The sequence below is a fragment of the Amphiura filiformis genome, chromosome 17 (assembly GCF_039555335.1).
Source record: "Amphiura filiformis chromosome 17, Afil_fr2py, whole genome shotgun sequence".
NCBI classification, from domain to species: domain Eukaryota; kingdom Metazoa; phylum Echinodermata; class Ophiuroidea; order Amphilepidida; family Amphiuridae; genus Amphiura; species Amphiura filiformis.
The window spans coordinates 28,667,340-28,682,637 of NC_092644.1; positions in this window are offsets into that span (position 1 = coordinate 28,667,340).

A 15,298-nucleotide genomic window follows, 5' to 3' on the forward strand; every position below is an offset into this window, starting at 1 on the left:
TTTTGTGTTTTTTGTTTGTTTGTTTTTGTTTTGTTGTTTTTGTTTTGTTACAAATTCCAATGAATAATGCCATATTTGTTTTCATTCCTCAACGTTAACCATGCATATTTTGTGCGAGAAGAATCTGGCTGCGGGTACACCAAAACAGGAACTGAAGGCACTTTATCCAGTCCAAACTTTCCTTTTGTATATCCAAATGATATCGATTGCACCTATATAATCGATACAAATCAGGAATCGACAATATCGATATATTTCAAATTTATTGATTTGGAGAACGACTATGACTTTATATACATTGGTAATGGAACAGAAAGCAACATTGAAAATGCTCTTTTTGAATCAACTGGAACGGAAACCGAACTCATGGCTGTGAAGATATACCAACGATACATTTGGATAAGGATGATTTCTGATGGTAATACTCAAAAAGATGGATTCTTCTTGTCGTGGGTGGCAGCACGTAAGTATATGACAAGGAACATTCACCGTTTCACCACATTAGTTAAAATACCCCAAAGATATCCCTATTAATACCTGACATGTTGATCGTGAAGCCCTAAGTGCTACAATGGGCTATTCCAGAAAATAGGCGCACACCCCCTATTAAATTTTCAATCAAAAAAGGGCCGGATTTCCAAGTCTGCTTTCTGAAAACGACTGGATTTCCAGCTGCCAATGTGACTGGAAAAAGCTTGGAAATCCAATCAAATGAAGGACAAATCACGGAAATGTTGAAAATGAGCTCTCAAATTGAGGATTTCTGATTTTAAGCTATTTTTCTGCCAGATATTTTTGCCTTGGGCACTTTAAAAGTCTGGATTTCCAACAGTCACGACTAGACAAAAAGTCCGGATATCCGAACTCCTCTATATAGGGGGTGTGCATCTATTTTCTGGAATAGCCCAATTTACGGAGTATCGCTACGAAAGGACCAGTGCGAGGTCATTATCTATCATATACCAGATGTAGGCTAAACAATTATTTCAGATCAATTATGTCATTAAAGTTTCTATATAAATGATATAAATTGTACATGGGATGAATTTATGCAATTAAACTTAAGAAAGACCGAATGACGTGTTCATAATCAACATGTTTAGTTTGTTTGTCATTTTTCAGCAAGTGATCACCTGTGACCCTACGCCATTTTAATCAATTTCAATCTCTTTTACATGTTAGCCTTAAATAGCCCAACAACTGCCTCTGAAGTGTCGGGATTTACAGCAACATATACGATGTCAGAGGACACTACAGCAGAGGACGGATTGCCTAATCAGCAACAGCAAAATAAAAATTCAGGTATTGTAATTTATCGAGCGTTTGGTAGACACCTAGAAGACCAATCGAGATTGCACTGGAGCGCGTTCAATTTCTGGATCCTCTTTTGCTTTTCGAAGTTCCTGCATTTCTTATACCTATAACTTTTATAGAAATTGAAATTCCGTGATCCTCCTTCTTTTGCCCGATGGTCTAAATTCGTCCATTTCCTTTTGTTGGCGTAAATTATCGGAATTATAATATAGCATTCGACACTACTAACAACTTATATTTTGGCAAAATTTACAACATCTGCTTCATTGCCAAAGAGAGAATTTACTATTTACTATTTGCATTTTAAATTATAATTTAAACAATCTGAAAGGATAAGAAACCTTTCTCTGGAATTTTACAATTTTGGGTAGGTATTGTTTTGTATACAGCAAAGACAAAAAATTGAAATTTTGCTAGTTTTCAAAATTTGGTGCGGGTAGTTGTAAAACAACCATACAACTTTTTTTTTGTGAGTTCTGTTTATTTTGAAAAATGCCAACTAAAAACCAAGGTGATTTACTCACGTTTTAGTGACGTTTCACCACTACTCTATTGGTTTCTTCAGACTGGCAACTCATCACATCTGACTGCTTGCTTTTATAGGTAACATGATGCACCATAGAGGGCGTGATGAGTTGGTCAAAGATGTTGCTGAGTGCGTAGGCCCCCTCGTCCTTGTTTAGAGTGTCATGTCCTTTTCTGCGGATCCAAATGGCTTCTTTCAGCCACCTGGTGGTCTTGTCGGCTTCACGGTCAATAACTTTTGAGTCCTCCCAATTGATGGAGTTAGTCCAGGCCCTAGCTAGAACCCGGCCTACACCGGATAGGGTAGAGATTTTGACACTTGATTTGGGTTATTGGACCTTTGAGGTTAAAGAATCACGGAGGTGCTTTTGCGAAAGCGGCTGCGAATTCGAGAGTTCCAAGATGGCCGCCGGCGGCCATTTTGAAAATTTTAAATTTTAGTTTTCACTCAATATTCATGTGTAATACATCATTCTATAGGTTTTTGCATACAAGGAATCAATTTCTGACATTATTTTTATGATTGAAGGTCACTATAACATGTTTACATTCAAAATGGCCGCCGAATGGTTGCCAAAAGATGTGGTTTTCATTAAAATGCATTTAGAATTCAATATTTTAACTTATTTGATGTTAAAAATAACCATGGGATGCTGATATTATGGTGACAACAAAGCATAAGTCGTCTATGTCATTTCTATCATCTCCTGGATATGTTTAAAAATCAAAATGGCTGCCAAAATGGCCGCCAAAATAGTCTTTTTTCATTAAAATGTGTTACAGGAGTATTATAAAGTACCAGATTTACAATGAAATGGTGCCAAACATTGTGTTCTTTTGTATTCAAAGTATCCCTCTGGTAAAGGGGTAACAATATGACATCGGCATCAATTAATATGATCTCATATGGGCATGTAAACATTCAAAATGGCCGCCAAAATGGCTGCAAAACATGATTTTTTCATTAAAATGGTATTTAAAACAGCATTTTAATAGATGTTGTGTTAAATATTTCCATGGAACGCTGATATAATGTTAAAGGGATATTTCTATCCCAATTTCTTCCTGCTCATGTGTTTTTACATTCATAAAAGAATCTTAAATCCTAAATTTCATGCAAATCGGACATTCCGTTGGCGAATTATGGACTATAACATACCGTATATTTCAATGGTCCATAGGATTGTGTGTTATACTTTCGTTGGCGACAGAATAAAATTCAAAATCGAACATGTTGGCCGGTTTCTCTGGAAAGGGAATATATTTGCAAGATTCCTCTTGCACATGATCATTATGCACCTAGTATATAAGGGGTCCCGTTGGTATGAGCATGCCGGCAGAATCATTTTACGACAGAATGTTAACCATATGCCATGAAGCTGAAAAAATGACATCTGCTGTAAAAAACTGGTATCTTGAAAGTTGGTGTAACAGTCATTTAAAAGAATATAATATACTCTTTTAAATGACTGTTACACCAACATCCAAAATATTATTTTGGTGGCCAAGTTGAATTTTAAACATGCCCAATTACCCATAAGTCCATGCTGTTTTCCTATTACTGCTATGCTATAATGATTATGTGGGAAATACTCTCTTTTATGGCACCATCCCTTGAAAACCAGATACCTAGTGTCGCTGTAACAGATTTTGATGAAAAAATAATATTTTGGTGGCCATTTTGGGAGTCACTTTTATTTCTTTGAACTTACCCATGGGATAATTTTGAATGACATATTTTACGTTACCCTTCTGCCACAAAGATATTTTTGGATCTCGAAGAAAGCACTCATGTGGCACCATTTCCTTAAAGAATCAGATAAATTACATGTTGTTGAGACATAATATTATCAATTTAAAAACTACTTGCATGGTCATTTTGGAGAAAAAAAAGAAAGGAAAGAAAGCACTATTGTTGCACATAATACATTATGTAAATTGTAAGTTGCTGGAAGGTATGGGTCTTGCTTAAAATGCCATATAGTGGAAAGCTTTCCATCCTGTTTCTGTTTTGCGGAATTTGATGGAAAACAAAAAATAGACTATGGGGCAGGTTGGCCCACTTGTGCTGGGGCAGGTTGCCCCCATTGTGTTTATGGGCAAGAGTTATGCATACTTTCTCCATTTTCACCCATTTTGTGTCAAATGAAGCAAAATACAATTTACACACCAACACTAGTCAGTTCCATGGATAAAATTGTTCAAAGGCGGAGTAAAGTACAAAAAAATCTATATTGTTGTCCTATTTGAGCACTTTTTGACTGGAAATAGCAATATTTCAATATCATATTTCTTTATAATTGGGAATTTGTACATAAAAAGTAATTCATCACTCAGAATAGTTAATAATGAACAAAAAAGTCAATTACAATTGTTATCCACAGCCTTTCAGTTTTTCGTTATGGGTTTTATAAGATGATTGGTTAACGTTATTTCCTTGATTTTAGCTATTTCCTCAAGAATGACCCATGATGGCGCAAAATGAATTTTATTTTTGATTATCTTGGAACTATGATAGGTGATATCTTACCGCAGTTGTAACTTTAGAATGTTTTATTGGAAAGAAATATGGCAATAACACACGGTTGTGCATAGAGGGCCATCCTGCCCCGTTTGGTGGGCCAACCTGCCCCGGCCTGGTTAATTTTCTTTTCGCTCTCTCCTACAACTACTATAACTTTTGTATAAGTCACAGAGCCATATAAATTTGTTAGCATTTACCTAGAGTAAACAGCTCTCAAGTATCAAATTGAGAGCCTCCTAACCCACAAACTGAGCTCTCCAGATAAGTGGGGAAAAAGGGGCCAACCTGCCCCGGTCTCCTTACTAGGTGCATAATGATCATGTGCAAAAGGAATCTTGCAAATTTATCTTATAAATTTATAATTTATATCTAGAGAAACGGGCCGAAATGTTCGATTTTGAATTTCATTCTGTCGACAACGAAAGTATCACACACAATCCTATGGACCATTGAAATATATGTTATAGCCCATAATTCGCCAACTGAATGTCCGATTTGCATGAAAATTTGGGTTTAGGTTTCTTTCATGAATGTAAAAACACATGAGCAGGAAGAAATTTGGATAGAAATACTCCTTTAACATTATATCAGCGTTCAATGAAAATATTTAACACAACATCTATTAAAATGCTGTTTTAAATATCATTTTAATGAAAAAATCATGTTTTTGCAGCCATTTTGGCGGCCATTTTGAATGTTTACATGCCCATGAGATCATATTAATTGATGCTGATGTCATATTGTTACCCCTTTACCAGAGAGATACTTTGAATACAAAAAGAACACAATGTTTGGCACCATTTCATTGTAAATCTGGTACTTCATAATACTCCTGTAACACATTTTAATGAAAAAAGACGATTTTGGCGGCCATTTTGGCAGCCATTTTGATTTTTAAACATATCCAGGAGATGATAGAAATGACATAGACAACTGACCATAATATCAGCAACCCATGGTTATTTTTAACATCAAATAAGTTAAAATATTGAATTCTAAATACATTTTAATGAAAACCCCATCTTTTGGCAACCATTTGGCGGCCATTTTGAATGTAAACATGTTATACTGACCTTCAATCATAAAAATAATGTCAGAAATTGATTCCTTGTATGCAAAAACCTATAGAATGATGTATTACACATGAATATTGAGTGATAACTACAATTTAAAATTTTCAAAATGGCCGCCGGCGGCCATCTTGGATTTCTCGAATTCGCAGCCGCTTTCGCAAAAGCACCTCTGTGATTCGTTAACCTCAAAGGTCCAATAACCCAAATCAAGTGTCAAAATCTCTACCCTATCCGGTGTAGGCCGGGTTCTAGCTAGGGCCAGGACTAAGTGATTTGTAGAGGCCACGTGAATCACTTCTTTTGTTATCGTTTTTAATCGTTTTTAGTTGGAATTGTTCAAAAATGTTCAAAATGAACAAAACTCACAACCATACAACTTTTTTGCCTAGTTTACACATTTCTATATCGCTTTGTTATATTACAGTCGCCATTGGTTTTGCTGCCTTTGAAGCTGTCATCATTATTGTCATTATCCTACTAGTTATCTGTTTTCTGATCCTCTACCACAGAAGGTAATGTCAATTGTCTCTGGTCACATAGAATGGTCTAATTCTTGCCAGTTAGAATTTTTTTTTCTCATTAATAAATTTATTTGAATTTTTATTTTATTCAAATCCGTCAATTATATTGCAAACAAAAAAATCAGTATCGATGTTCTTGAAACGTGCTGTTGTTTGTTTGTTTTTATGTCGTGACTTTTTATGTTGTTTGTTTATTTGCAAAAACAATATAAATAATAAAATTTAGCAAATGTTATTGTAATTAATGGCAAAAAAAATTGTCTATAAACTTCTTAAGTTAATTTTAAAGAATATATGAAGAGCTTATTGCCAAAACCGTGTTAAGTTCACAAACACATGTGTCTGATTTACCTGTGCGATATTGCTATGGGTTGTGATGCTATAGGTATTATAATTTCAGTTGGATGCACCATTACAAATAGCAAACATTGGATGGACGCACAGTAACAATACTGTGTGAGGCCTTTGATTCCCAAATGAGAACAATAGTCTGCATATTGTTAACCAGCATTGTTGTGGTAAATAATGGCTTGTTGATGGTATAACTCATTGTTGCTAATGTTAAACCAGGGTTAAACTTGTCAAAGTATAAATTGTAATAATATTGTATCACACAAGTAAATGAGAAACTTGTGGTTGTGGACTAAACATGGTTTGGAAATAAGCTCCTCATATTTAAAGTATATTGAGCTGCATTCATGCTTGTTTTCTTTTTTGTTACAGAAACGCTAGAGTGATAAACGCACTACATAAATTGATTCGTGACGATCAAGCTCAACACGAAAACCAAATAGAAACCCCTCATCTTCAATTCAGTAACGAAATCACACCAAAGAATTCAATAAAATCCAAGGTAAACATGGTCAATGCGTATAAAAGTAACAAAAATGACTCAAATCTACCAAGCACAAAGAAAGGTCCGAGCGTGATGTCCGAGGAATATTCCGAAATCGAGCACAATGCCCAGATAACACACGGACGTCGGTCCAACGTCGGATATAAGGAGCTAGCAAAGTCGACCGGACGTCGGGATTCGTGTCGGGTGCTCATCGGGGTGCATCCTGCCGTCGACACGTAAAAGACGTTGTTCCGACGCTGGGCCGTCGTTTTGCCTACTGTCATGCCGATTTTATTCCGATGTTTAAAAAGGGTTGTCCTGACGTGGGACCAACTTGTTCATGTCGACTTGAAAAGGACGTCGTTCCGACTTAGGGGACAATGTTTTGCCGGCTACGGACCTTACTTATGCCGACGAGAAAAGTACGTTGGATTGTTTTAGGGCCAACTCTTTGCCTACGCTAGTGCCGATGGTATACCAACATAAAAAGTACGTTGGTTTTACTGACTTACACTTTTTGCCAACGGTCCTGCTGATTGTATACGACATGATGGTCCGACTTCGTTAAGTACGGCAACGGAAGTTGTGAAGGCATCGTAGTGAGGAAAATCCTAGTTGTAAACACATAAAACCATGACGTAGTCATACACCGACCATGATAAAGTAAAGTACATCATGTAGTAAATGTATGACCCCGTGGTTAAACATGTTTCTGTTGACCGTTTTCTTTCACAAACATCAGTAAACGTCTGTGCCTACCTGTTTCGAGATTTAAAAAGATCTAATATAGCAATACATTAGGCCCTAACTGGTTAAACATGAGTGAATTTGATGTAGTTTAATAGGTTTACACGTTAAAAATTCAAATTGGAAGAAAAATATTTAGAAAATACTTACTTGAACCTGCATAGGCCTATTAAAGCTAGATCCTTCTACTTCTACGCAAGTGCTTGTCAAAGCCTGCTCGACAACTAGACAACACTTATCTCCTCATCACTCTTCAATGAATACGAGCAGCAATCATATAAACAGTATAATGTACAGCCAAAAAGATATAATATTATCCATAACTTCCAAAAAATATTAACGATATAGCGCTTGTCTCTTTGTGCCATTTGAATTTCAACTGCCACTGACGGTATGTAATTCTACGTAGCATGCATTGGCTGTACATGTTTACGGCAACGGAGGCCAAAAGTTCACTTCCAACACTGGGCAACAGGGGTTAAGATCAGTTCAAATGTTATAACGGTTTTGTATAGTCTCATCACCCGTAAGCTGCCTACTCATTTCAAAACAAACATCGTCATGATAATAGCTAGCCTATGACTGGGTCATCATTTCAACTCTAAAATCGAGATTATAATATTGCTTGTAGGCCTAGGCATGTGCCTATTTATTTTTGGGGAAATCTTTTCGTTTTGCGTTAGTCATTTACACAGGTTATTATTATTATTATGACGCGAGTTTTAACATTGTTCAACACATTATTAGTAGGGCCTATAGCACTTTCGACCAGGTAATGTACAGTACAGGTAGGCCTATAAAGATGAGCCATTGCCTGGGGGAGGGGCTATGAATTAATTAATAGGCCTACCCCATTCCAGGCAAAGAAATTTTTAACCCAATTTTGCAATTTAAATTATGCAAATAAAGATCGCATAGGCCTATACGGTTCACTGTCGTTGGACCAACGTTTTACCGACTACCCATAAAAGACGTCGTTACTCGACCGTAGGTTCGACTTTTTTCCGACTATGCATGAAAGACGCCGGCTGACTGTTGTTGGCCCGACGTCCTTCCAACTATCTGAAGAAGACGTCGTTACATTGCCGTAGGCCCGACGCCGTTCCGTAGAAGCAAGGGCGACTCCGACGTGTTCCCACCATGTCCAACCCATTGCCAACGTAGGCCCGACGTATCGGTGTTTACTGGGTGGGCAGATTGAGCCTAAGAGCACCCCTGAAACGAAGGAAGACCCACAACTTGAAGTGTACGCAATTAGTCCATTAGATCAATCACCGGAGGAGGAGGAGAAGGATTATAATAAAGGAAAGCAAACGGAGGAGGAAGAAGGATGGGAGGACAATAAACTGTATGGTGAACATGGTGAATCTGACGATGAACATAGTGTGAATGTGGGTGATGAGGAAGGGTGGGTTGATAATAGCATATACGCAGAATCAGACTCCTAAAGGATCCGTGTCTAAGTTAAAGGAAATCTGTACCATAAACTAATCAATGGCTAATATAGTTAAATACCCCTAAATTAAACATACCAGACGCTCTATGAGCGTGTTTATAGTGAGCCAGATTATCCGGTATTTAGCGTATAAGTACATCTTATACGGTATTGGTCGCCACTATAAACAGACCAGTAGCGCTATTTGCCGCACATATTATACGGAACTGATATCCTTCGATATCGATGGATATTGCAGTATATTTATTCCGTATACGGCCACTATAAACAGACAGGGATTAACGATACCGTTATTCAAGGAAGTGGAGCAGGGTTATATAACTCTCCGAGCTCAAATTTGTCACTGTAATAACATATCACCTATAAAATATGGTACGGTACTGAGGCAAAAATGTTAAAAAATAGGCCGGTATCGTTTCGACGGCAAACTGTTTGAAATTGGCACCATATCCGTGTCTCCCACGTTGCATTGCGGTGACCTCGAACACGCTGAGTTCAACCACCTCGGATTCAGAATAGCGCTATTTGTTGCCACTATAAACAGCCGAGATAACGGATAAGTCACATTCCATCCTAATCCCATATGCGTATAAGGATACCGTATAAATACCGTACACCACTATAAACACGCTCTATATGAATTTCGGAATAATCCTAACAAAGAAAAAGCACTTTTAATCCTTCGTTTCTGCGATTCAAGGGAGCCGCCTTGATAGCTGATTGCGAATCCTTTTTGCCACAAGCGATAGTGTAACCTTTCACACAGACCCACGGCGAGCGTGTGTTGCTGTATGGCATTCGCGACCCCTACAGCGAATTTTGGTTTTTAGTGCTGTTTTTACTTTTCGTTCTCAAAAGACATTGTTGATCATAAATATTACTTAAAATATATTTTTTTATGTTCTTCTGTAGTTTTATGGGTAAAAATTGTCGCGTTTTCTTTTGAACGAATGTTGAATCTGAACTTTGGTAGTATTCACTTCGTGTCACCAAAGTTCACGAGGGACGAGGCTCGTGGCACGGATTTCGCTGGTTTCAAAATCGGGGTACCGTTACAGCGTAATAAAAAATACATCGGGTATCAATATGGCAGCCACCATGGATCGCAAACTGACCGCTGATCGTCGTAAGGAATTAAGATTTTCTCCTTTATTTGGACGTATATAAGCTTGGGACTTTTACTGTTTGTCGTTTTTATTATTACTGCAACTATATAGCCATTGATTGGTTTATGGTACAGATTCCCTTTAAGCTCCTAGTGAGTTTTTCCACGGCATCTGTACAGCCACTTCATCACCTTTTCGAAGAAATTTATACGCATCTTACAGTACGAAATCTATGTTTTCACTCGCAGTTTTTTTGAGGGGAAGACAATATTTTGACAATGACTTTTAAGTCAACGACTTTTAAAAGTGCCTCGAGTACTGGGACACGCGGGATTCGAAGGTTATACTCCAAATTTACGGTAAGGTTCATTATTCCGAAGGACCGTTATTTCGATAATGGTAACCCTAAGCATAATCCTCACCCTAACCCAACGCCTAACAAAAACTCTAATCAGAACACTTACCGGTACTGTAACCCTAGAGTTTGGATATATCCATAACACCTACCCTAATCCTAACCCTATCTCTAACCCTAATTCTATACTAAAATGCCATACACCTTAACTGTAACCATTTTTGGACTTCGGACTAATGGGCTATTACTGTTCCCACATACCGTAAACGTTCGCCTAATGGCGCTATGGAGTTCATGGAAATTAAAGAGCGCCATCCCTGTAAAAGCCGACTATTATCACTGATCATTAAGGGTACGTGTAGTTAAAGGGTGAAACCTATCGACACAAACAATTATGAACAAGATCGAACAAACTTGTTCATGATAATGCGGTAATCATTCACCTGATACGTTGTGGCCCAGTGAGTAGAGCATTAGACTATAGTGTGAGGATAAAGAGAACTTGTGGAGCAGATTGATGGTTCGAATCTCATGCAGTAATTTCTGACAGATTTTGATGTCTGTCAATGTTTTTTTTCTGATTTGAGAAAATTTTAGTCTCTATTTTCTTGATTTTATCTTTAACATTGTTTATATAATTTTATTATTTTATCTTGTATGTGTCTTTTTTCATGATTCTTTGTTTTTATAGTTTCATTTTAGAGTAACTCAATCCATTCAATCAAATGTTGTAATGAACCTATTTGATTGTATAGGCATTTGTTATGTGTGTGAGACGAACTGTCGCGTGCGACAAGTCTTTCAGTGTCCTTGCCTATGCATCAGTGGTCATAAGAGGTATATCATTTTATTCGAAAGGGGGGGGTCCCAAATATACGGGGAGAAGTCTTGGAAAGAATAATAGGAGGGGGTCATAAAATGTTTTATGACCAAAATGTAGGGAGTCACACGATGACCACAGAAAGTGTGTTATTTTATTCAAAAAGATTGATTTCAATACAATTTTGGAGTTTGGGATCATAAAATTTTTGTTGCCGAGATAGGGGTTGCGCAATTTTATTGACGCAGACTTTTTGTAAATTTGGGACCCCCTTCCGAAAAAAATGATAGCCCTCTAAGAGGATTCAAAAGATAACCTCTTCCCTAATAATCCCTATATAACTGTTCCACGGAGGATGTATCATAATAGGCGTAAGTCGTGTTCACACAGTCGGACTTAAATCACTTATTACCGGTCTTAAATTACGTCGGTAATAGTATCGGATATAAGTGGCAGTGTGAATTAGCGTCGGATATAAAAAAAAAAAATTACTATATCCGACGTAATGTGCTTTAAATCCGACAATTTGTTCACACAGTCGGACTTAAATTACGTCGGTAATAGTATCGGATATAAGTGGCAGTGTGAATGAGCGTCGGATATAAAAAAATTACTATATCCGACGTAATGTGCTTTAAATCCGAAAATTTAAGGCTGAAGATATCCAGGGTTAAGAGCTGTTAAGACCGATCGAAACGTTACGTCCGGTAATAGTAATTACGTGTGGACATGCAGCACTATTGGGCTGTCGGATATAACTGGGAGTATATCACACGCGCAAAATTTTAAGCAGAGTCATAGGCGTAGATCCCGGGGGGATGGGGGAGGGGATAAATCCCCCAATATTTTGCCAGGGGGGGTGGTCCATTCAATCACCCCCCCCCCATGTTGACGCCTGATAATGGGTATCTGACCAAATTAACCTCATATTTGCCCATTTTTTGCCCCCAAAGTGCAAATTTTCGCGCGCTTCGCGCGCATTTATTCTACTTTTACACCATTATTTCATCAATTTAGCTTCAAAATAGCAAAATTTTTCTCGCGCTTCGCGCACAATTGAACCAGAAACTTATTCTGTCGCCAAAAGGTGCTGGATTGACTATACTTGATTTTTTTCCCAACTCCACCCCCCCAATGTCAAACAAAAAGAAATCTACGCCACTGAGCAGAGTAATTTACTGCGTGATGTCATCATGGCTGCAGCTGCAAATGTTAACATAAATAAACGCAATAGAGGGGTCAATTGGAATGACAAGGAAACATTGGCTATCCTCAAAATTTGAGAGACACGGAAAGTATTTCTGGGATAAAAAAAAACGGTTTGGGAGGAGATAGCCACGCTATTACATGACAAGGGGGGATTCCCCATACGGTTGGGGGAGCAGGTACATGCGAAGATAAAGGCACTGAAAACTCTCCACCGCACCCTCCCTGATCGGGCAAAAAGTCCAGGCGCAGGAGCCATTGACCATCCATATTGGGATGACCTACAAGAGTTTCTAGGGGGATAGCAAATGTAAACCCTCCAGAGGGCTCAGTGTTGGTGGGGGGGGGCAGTATGGCCCTGGAAGTAGATGGAGATGACATTTATTAAGCCATAAGCATGATAACAGAAAGGCATGTAATTGGATTTTATAAGATGATTAGGGGGTCCCAAATACGGAAAGAAAAATAGGGAGTGTCATAAAATATTTTTGATGACCAAAATGTAGGGAGTCACAACACAACATGACTACAGATAGTGTGTTTAATTTATTCCAAAAGACTGATGCCTGTTTGGGGGGAGGTGCAAACGGTGGGGGCCATAAAATCTTTGCTGACGAAATAGGGGAGGTCGCAATTTTATTGAAGCCGACTTTTTGTAAATTTGGGACCCCCCCCCCCCCCCAAGAAAAAGATAGCATGATGATGGGAGTCATTGTTATTTTTTTATTTTTGTCATTTTTTCAAAGATGTCCACCATGTAGGGCCTACATGTATAAAATGCGATATAGAGCTAAGTCTACTGTAAAATGGGACTACTTTGTCAAACTAAAATAATAATAATAGGCCTAATAATAATAATAATAATAATAATAATAATAATAATAATAAAATAATAGAACCTACATAAATACAAAATTGGTCTGAATTTTGGAACTTTTGAATTTGCATTTTTCTTACATATGACATACCTACCGCATGGTCTGTAATTTTTTCTAAAGAGGGGCGTTTATTGAAAGTGAAAAAAATTTAAAATCGGGATAAATTTTATGACCGGTAATAGGGATTTATGACCGGTAATAGGCTATATCGGACATAACACGTCGAACATACGCTGGCGAAGTTACAATTTATCGGATTAATTACCATAGCAATAGGTGAAAACAATTTTGAACGTATAGATTGAATACAATACTGGTCTTTTCAAAGATACTAATCGTACAGGTGCAAGTAATCATCATGATTCACCTATTGCTATGGTAGTTAATCCGATTATTACGTAACTTCGACAGCGTATAGCGCTATTGCCGACAAATGTGGACGCGCTAAGGGATTAGCGGATATATTTAATTCGATCGGACATAAGCCTAGATAAAATATTACCGGTAATAAGCGCATGTGTGAACACAGCTTCAGTCTTCAAATGATATAAATACAATTTGAATGAGTGAACGAACAAAATCATACAACGACCAACTGAATAGAGGCTGTGCATATGACGTATCATCCCGTAAATATGGCGGACTACTGAAATGCATTCAACAAAAGCATGATTGCATCTACCGCGACAGTTCGTCTCACATACATAACAAAATGCACTACGATCAAATAGGTTGATGACAACATTTGATTGAATGGACTGCACCGCGCCATGATTATGGGGAAGAAACCGGTTCAAATCATTTGTTTGGAGCCAATCGATAAACGCAAGGCCTCTATATTAGCTATCATTGAATACTGGCTAGGATTCCACAACACAATGAGAACATGTTATAAGGCGCTTTGGAAGGCACACAATACCCCAATAGAGGCCTTGCATTCTTTTATCGATTGGCTCCAAACAAAGGATTTGAACCGGTGTCCTTCACCGTAGTTATGGCGGAGTGCAGTCCATTCAATCAAATGTTGTCATCAACCTATTCGATCGTAGTGCAGGGTTATATGAGCGAGACGAACTGTCACGGTAGATTGCAATCATGCTTTTGTTGAATGCATTTGAGTAGTCCGCCATATTTACGGGATGATACGTCACATGCAAGGCCTCTATGGCTGTCCATATTATGTGCACTCAACAACTATTCAGTATCGAAGCACAGTATCGAAGTTACGTAATGTTACTATGTCAACGGGATCACGCGCTTAAGTAATGAACCACGATCGAAACAATCAGTACACAAAAAAGGCATACCAAAATAGCGTGATCGTAATGATCGCCATACAAACAGTGCTTGGTTCCGATACCATCACTGAGTTACGTAACTACTTCGTGGTCTGATAGTTATATGATCAATGGTCTGATCTACTTGGGTTCGATCCTTTTAAGAAAAGAAAAAATAGCTGATCATTTATAATGCATAAATGAATAAAGTAATGTAGTTACACAATTTGAAACATTGAGGCCGTTCTATTTTTCAAAGGTCATTTAACTGTTAAATGTAGTGGAATATATCACGCATTGATAGGTAGCAGGTGGAGCAAATTTTGTCAGCGGTTTTTGTTGCCGTTTGTTCGCAGTGCCTATTTATTTAAAAAAAATAAGAAAATAAAAATTAGATTAAAAAAAATTCACAATATTCGTTCGTAAAATGGGGACAAAATCCAAAAACATTTCTTGACCCTTCTTCACATAAAAGTGGGGGCAGAAATCAAGATTCGAACAAGTAACATTCACCATTCAAGGCGCACCCTCTACCGACTGAGCTAACGGGTCAGACAATGGAAGGGTGTAATTTTGAACTGAAGAATATTAAAAAATATGAAGAAATTACAATGTTATAAAAAGATTTACCAAAAATGAGTTAGGTATAACGTATGAA